This window comes from Phyllobates terribilis, unplaced genomic scaffold (assembly GCF_046119375.1).
Source record: "Phyllobates terribilis strain yellow unplaced genomic scaffold, ASM4611937v1 Scaffold_3__8_contigs__length_932513732, whole genome shotgun sequence".
NCBI lineage: Eukaryota > Metazoa > Chordata > Amphibia > Anura > Dendrobatidae > Phyllobates > Phyllobates terribilis.
In genome coordinates, this window is record NW_027362763.1 from 56,879,739 (window position 1) to 56,888,368 (window position 8,630).

Consider the following 8,630-nt stretch of genomic DNA (forward strand, 5'->3'; position numbering starts at 1 on the left):
ATGTACAAGAATATAACTACTATAATACTGCTCCTATGTAGAAGAATATAACTACTATAATACTGCTCCTATGTACAAGAATATAGCTACTATAATACTGCTCCTATGTAGAAGAATATAACTACTATAATGCTGCCCCTATGTACAAGAATATAACTATTATAATACTGCCCTCCTATGTACAAGAATATAACTGTTATAATACTGCTCCTATTTACAAGAATATAACTACTATAATACTGCCCCCTATGTACAAGAATATAACTGCTATAATAGTGCTCCTATGTACAGGAATATAACTACTATAATACTGCTCCTATGTAGAAGAATATAACTACTATAATACTGCCCCTATGTACAAGAATATAACTACTATAATGCTGCTCCCTATGTACAAGAATATAACTACTATCATACTGCCCCTATAAACAAGAATATAACTACTATAATACTGCTCCAATGTACAAGAATATAACTGCTATAATACTGCCCCTATGTATAAGAATATAGCTACTATAATACTGCCCCTATGTACAGAATATAACTACTATAATACTGCCCCCTATGTACAAGAATATTACTACTATAATACTGCTCCTATGTACAAGAATATAACTACTATAATACTGCCCCTATGTACAAGAATATAACTACTATAATACTGCCCCTATGTACAATAATATAACTACTATAATACTGCCCCCTATGTACAAGAATATTACTACTATAATACTGCTCCTATGTACAAGAATATAACTACTATAATACTGCTCCCTATGTACAAGAATATAACTACTATAATACTGCTCCTATGTACAAGAATATAACTACTATAATACTGCCCCCTATGTACAAGAATATAACTACTATAATACTGCTCCTATGTAGAAGAATATAACTACTATAATACTGCTCCTATGTACAAGAATATAGCTACTATAATACTGCTCCTATGTAGAAGAATATAACTACTATAATGCTGCCCCTATGTACAAGAATATAACTATTATAATACTGCCCTCCTATGTACAAGAATATAACTGTTATAATACTGCTCCTATTTACAAGAATATAACTACTATAATACTGCCCCCTATGTACAAGAATATAACTGCTATAATAGTGCTCCTATGTACAGGAATATAACTACTATAATACTGCTCCTATGTAGAAGAATATAACTACTATAATACTGCCCCTATGTACAAGAATATAACTACTATAATGCTGCTCCCTATGTACAAGAATATAACTACTATAATACTGCCCCTATATACAAGAATATAACTACTATAATACTGCTCCTATGTATAAGAATATAACTGCTATAATACTGCCCCTATGTATAAGAATATAGCTACTATAATACTGCCCCTATGTACAGAATATAACTACTATAATACTGCCCCCTATGTACAAGAATATTACTACTATAATACTGCTCCTATGTACAAGAATATAACTACTATAATACTGCCCCTATGTACAAGAATATAACTACTATAATACTGCTCCTATGTACAAGAATATAACTACTATAATACTGCTCCTATGTACAAGAATATAACTACTATAATACTGCCCCCTATGTACAAGAATATAACTACTATAATACTGCTCCTATGTAGAAGAATATAACTACTATAATACTGCCCCTATGTACAAGAATATAACTACTATAATACTGCCCCTATGTACAAGAATATAACTACTATAATACTGCCCCTATGTACAAGAATATAACTACTATAATACTGCTCCTATGTACAGGAATATAACTACTATAATACTGCCCCTATGTGCAAGAATATAACTACTATAATACTGCTCCTATTTACAAGAATATAACTACTATAATACTGCCCCTATGTACAAGAACATAACTACTATAATACTGCCCCTATGTACAAGAATATAACTACTATAATACTGCCCCTATGTACAAGAACATAACTACTATAATACTGCCCCTATGTACAAGAATATAACTACTATAATACTGCCCCTATGTACAAGAATATAACTACTATAATACTGCTCCTATGTACAAGAATATAACTACTATAATACTGCCCCCTATATACAAGAATATAACTACTATAATACTGCTCCTATGTACAAGAATATAACTACTATAATACTGCTCCTATGTACAAGAATATAACTACTATAATACTGCTCCTATGTACAAGAATATAACTACTATAATGCTGCTCCCTATGTACGAGAATATAACTACTATAATGCTGCTCCCTATGTACAAGAATATAACTACTATAATACTGCCTCTATATACAAGAATATAACTACTATAATACTGCTCCTATGTACAAGAATATAACTGCTATAATACTGCCCCTATGTATAAGAATATAGCTACTATAATACTGCCCCTATGTACAGAATATAACTACTATAATACTGCCCCCTATGTACAAGAATATTACTACTATAATACTGCTCCTATGTACAAGAATATAACTACTATAATACTGCTCCCTATGTACAAGAATATAACTACTATAATACTGCTCCTATGTACAAGAATATAACTACTATAATACTGCCCCCTATGTACAAGAATATAACTACTATAATACTGCTCCTATGTAGAAGAATATAACTACTATAATACTGCTCCTATGTACAAGAATATAGCTACTATAATACTGCTCCTATGTAGAAGAATATAACTACTATAATGCTGCCCCTATGTACAGGAATATAACTATTATAATACTGCCCTCCTATGTACAAGAATATAACTGTTATAATACTGCTCCTATTTACAAGAATATAACTACTATAATACTGCCCCCTATGTACAAGAATATAACTGCTATAATAGTGCTCCTATGTACAGGAATATAACTACTATAATACTGCTCCTATGTAGAAGAATATAACTACTATAATACTGCCCCTATGTACAAGAATATAACTACTATAATGCTGCTCCCTATGTACAAGAATATAACTACTATCATACTGCCCCTATATACAAGAATATAACTACTATAATACTGCTCCTATGTACAAGAATATAACTGCTATAATACTGCCCCTATGTATAAGAATATAGCTACTATAATACTGCCCCTATGTACAGAATATAACTACTATAATACTGCCCCCTATGTACAAGAATATTACTACTATAATACTGCTCCTATGTACAAGAATATAACTACTATAATACTGCCCCTATGTACAAGAATATAACTACTATAATACTGCCCCTATGTACAATAATATAACTACTATAATACTGCCCCCTATGTACAAGAATATTACTACTATAATACTGCTCCTATGTACAAGAATATAACTACTATAATACTGCTCCCTATGTACAAGAATATAACTACTATAATACTGCCCCCTATGTACAAGAATATAACTACTATAATACTGCTCCTATGTAGAAGAATATAACTACTATAATACTGCTCCTATGTACAAGAATATAGCTACTATAATACTGCTCCTATGTAGAAGAATATAACTACTATAATGCTGCCCCTATGTACAAGAATATAACTATTATAATACTGCCCTCCTATGTACAAGAATATAACTGTTATAATACTGCTCCTATGTACAGGAATATAACTACTATAATACTGCTCCTATGTAGAAGAATATAACTACTATAATACTGCCCCTATGTACAAGAATATAACTACTATAATGCTGCTCCCTATGTACAAGAATATAACTACTATAATACTGCCCCTATATACAAGAATATAACTACTATAATACTGCTCCTATGTACAAGAATATAACTGCTATAATACTGCCCCTATGTATAAGAATATAGCTACTATAATACTGCCCCTATGTACAGAATATAACTACTATAATACTGCCCCCTATGTACAAGAATATTACTACTATAATACTGCTCCTATGTACAAGAATATAACTACTATAATACTGCCCCTATGTACAAGAATATAACTACTATAATACTGCCCCTATGTACAATAATATAACTACTATAATACTGCTCCTATGTACAAGAATATAACTACTATAATACTGCCCCTATGTACAATAATATAACTACTATAATACTGCTCCTATGTACAAGAATATAACTACTATAATACTGCTCCCTATGTACAAGAATATATCTACTATAATACTGCTCCTATGTACAAGAATATAACTACTATAATACTGCCCCCTATGTACAAGAATATAACTACTATAATACTGCTCCTATGTAGAAGAATATAACTACTATAATACTGCTCCTATGTACAAGAATATAGCTACTATAATACTGCTCCTATGTAGAAGAATATAACTACTATAATGCTGCCCCTATGTACAAGAATATAACTACTATAATACTGCCCCTATGTATAAGAATATAACTGTTATAATACTGCTCCTATTTACAAGAATATAACTACTATAATACTGCCCCCTATGTACAAGAATATAACTGCTATAATAGTGCTCCTATGTACAGGAATATAACTACTATAATACTGCTCCTATGTAGAAGAATATAACTACAATAATACTGCCCCTATGTACAAGAATATAACTACTATAATGCTGCTCCCTATGTACAAGAATATAACTACTATAATACTGCCCCTATATACAAGAATATAACTACTATAATACTGCTCCTATGTACAAGAATATAACTGCTATAATACTGCCCCTATGTATAAGAATATAGCTACTATAATACTGCCCCTATGTACAGAATATAACTACTATAATACTGCCCCCTATGTATAAGAATATTACTACTATAATACTGCTCCTATGTACAAGAATATAACTACTATAATACTGCCCCTATGTACAAGAATATAACTACTATAATACTGCCCCTATGTACAATAATATAACTACTATAATACTGCTCCTATGTACAAGAATATAACTACTATAATACTGCTCCTATATACAAGAATATAACTACTATAATACCGCCCCTATGTACAAGAATATAACTACTATAATACTGCTCCTATGTACAGGAATATAACTGCTATAATACTGCTCCTATTTACAAGAATATAACTACTATAATACTGCTCCCTATGTACAAGAATATAACTACTATAATACTGCCCCTATGTACAAGAATATAACTACTATAATACTGCCCCTATGTACAAGAATATAACTACTATAATACTGCCCCTATGTACAAGAATATAACTACTATAATACTGCTCCTATATACAAGAATATAACTACTATAATACCGCCCCTATGTACAAGAATATAACTACTATAATACTGCTCCTATGTACAGGAATATAACTGCTATAATACTGCTCCTATTTACAAGAATATAACTACTATAATACTGCTCCCTATGTACAAGAATATAACTACTATAATACTGCCCCTATGTACAAGAATATAACTACTATAATACTGCCCCTATGTACAAGAATATAACTACTATAATACTGCCCCTATGTACAAGAATATAACTACTATAATACTGCTCCTATGTACAGGAATATAACTACTATAATACTGCCCCTATGTGCAAGAATATAACTACTGTAATACTGCTCCTATTTACAAGAATATAACTACTATAATACTGCCCCTATGTACAAGAACATAACTACTATAATACTGCCCCTATGTACAAGAATATAACTACTATAATACTGCCCCTATGTACAAGAACATAACTACTATAATACTGCCCCTATGTACAAGAATATAACTACTATAATACTGCCCCTATGTACAAGAATATAACTACTATAATACTGCCCCTATGTACAGGAATATAACTACTATAATACTGCCCCTATGTACAAGAATATAACTACTATAATACTGCCCCTATGTACAAGAACATAACTACTATAATACTGCCCCTATGTACAAGAATATAACTACTATAATACTGCTCCTATGTACAAGAATATAACTACTATAATACTGCCCCCTATGTACAGGAATATAACTACTATAATACTGCCCCTATGTACAAGAATATAACTACTATAATACTGCCCCTATGTACAAGAACATAACTACTATAATACTGCCCCTATGTACAAGAATATAACTACTATAATACTGCTCCTATGTACAAGAATATAACTACTATAATACTGCCCCTATGTACAGGAATATAACTACTATAATACTGCCCCTATGTACAAGAATATAACTACTATAATACTGCCCCTATGTACAAGAACATAACTACTATAATACTGCCCCTATGTACAAGAATATAACTACTATAATACTGCTCCTATGTACAAGAATATAACTACTATAATACTGCCCCTATGTACAAGAACATAACTAGTATAATACTGCCCCTATGTACAAGAATATAACTACTATAATACTGCTCCTATGTACAAGAATATAACTACTATAATACTGCTCCTATGTGCAAGAATATAACTACTATAATACTGCTCCTATTTACAAGAAACTACCTGCATTCTTTTATTCACGCTCTGGCTTTTAGTGCAATGACAAGGAGTTGGAAGTTTCCACCATATCATTAGATTTTTCCCACTTAGACTTGAAAAATGAAAAACAGTCTTGATTTCTATGAGGTCCTTTTGTGACCCACAGTCTGTAAAATCCTTATTATAGTATTGAATTGCAAACAGCTCCAGATAGCAGATCTATAATTGCTTTCCAAAATCTGTGCACTAAATCCAAACAGCAGAGAAACTTATTTTCCTCCTCATTTTCTCTAACATTTTAAGTAATTGCTTTTCAGGCAGTTTACAAATAAAATCTTAGGAGTGAGCCTTTAATTTACAAATATTGTCCAGCCATAATAAATAAAGTTTATTTCATGTATGATACCCAGCTATGCAAGTTTACCATAAATTCTGCTTCCAAGATCTCTGCTTGTGGTCAGTAAATGGAAACCTTAAATATTTTCTCCAGCATCTGCCATCGCTTTCATGGCTCAGCTAAAGGCTGAAGTCCTGATGCTAATAAAGAAAAATAATAATAATAATAAAATAAAAACCCTTCTCTTGTCTTTGTTCTGCTCACACAGCTGAGGGTATTGTTACAATGTATCATTTGAATGCAGGAGAGAGAATAGTGTAGATTCTGGTTAGATTTATACATTGTAGCAAATTCTTAGCCTGGATGAGAATGTAACCATTAAGCATTGGGTGTTATTCTTATCTGCTGACAGCAAGCAGAGATCTTGCAAATGGTGAGAAATTGCCTCATAAAGAATAATAGAAAATTGCAGAACTTTTCAATATACAAAGACCAAGCCTTAACACTAGAAGTCCCAGAAATTTCGAGCTCCCTGGGTTCCAAAGGTAGAAATGTTAAATGACCCCTCTATGGGACTTCTAGTTAAAGAGACAGAAAATAAAGACATTGGTTATTTTTATAAGAAGAGACAATGTGATATGGGATTGGTATAAACATGACGTGATGGTGTAGACTCAAAACAATTGGGGGCAGGCGCCGGGCAGACGGATGGCGCTGCCATTGACTGCTGCACAGGTGTGGGTGGCATTTGGGGTTTTTGTCTTTTTCTGGATCAGTTAGGTTTTGCACGTGGTAGAGGTTACAGTCAGATGTGCGATATGTGGCGGCACATACCTGGAGTGTGATACTGGGAGGATCCGGGCGTCACACGCCACCACCGCTCGGCGCTTCTCTTCCTTGGGATGTGCCGCTCAGGAGATGCTACAGCCTGGATTCCCTCCCAGCCTCCAGGTCATTGTGGCTGCCGAGTCTCCTCTCAATCTGCATTCATTCGGAGTTGTACCTCCCCATTTTCTATGTGTCCCCTTTTTTTTTTTTTTTTTTTTTTTTTTCAAATGACTTTTTGTTGCGTCAGGAGAGTTGCCAGGAAACAGAAGAGCTATTCCAATTCTGCTTCTCTCTCCTTTTCATTCACAGAGGCCTAGGACACACATCTACATTGTACCTCCCTGCAGAGGCACAGCCGTGCCGGGGTCCTAGGTTCTGCCATGTTCTCTCATCATCCTAACAGGGTCCTGTTATACAGAAAATACTTCATATGTGAAAGACGTGCCATTCCAAGTATCGTCTCATGGCCAGAGGCTTAGAACAGCACAGAGATTGAGCAATCCAACAAATACTTAATGCACAACGCCCGGAGAACAGCACATGTAATAACATATTCAATATATTTACATTATTCCAGAAAAGAGTATAACTATTTTAATACTCTTCATATGTACAAGAATATAACTACTATAATACTGCTCCTATATATAAGAATATAACTACTATAATACTGCTCCTATATATAAGAATATAACTACTATAATACTGCTCCTATGTACAAGAATATAACTACTATAATACTGCCCCCTATATGCAAGAATATAACTACTATAATACTGCCCCTATGTACAAGAATATAACTACTATAATACTGCTCCTATGTACAAGAATATAACTACTATAATACTGCCCCTATGTACAAGAATATAACTACTATAATACTGCTCCTATGTACAAGAATATAACTACTATAATACTGCCCCCTATGTACAAGAATATAACTACTATAATACTGCTCCTATATACAAGAATATAACTACTATAATACTGCTCCTATGTACAAGAATATAACTACTATAATACTGCCCCTATGT

General features: G+C 32.7%; 1 protein-coding gene across 1 annotated transcript in view; it reads right to left on the minus strand.

Annotated features, from left to right (window-relative positions):
- Positions 1–8,027, minus strand: part of FAM167A (family with sequence similarity 167 member A) — a 92,977-nt gene extending 84,950 nt beyond the window's left edge. The window contains exon 1 of the mRNA XM_073673893.1: positions 7,603–8,027. The gene's annotated coding sequence lies outside the window, so the exon portion shown is untranslated. The remainder of the gene's footprint in view (positions 1–7,602) is intronic.
- Positions 8,028–8,630: the final 603 nt, after the last annotated feature.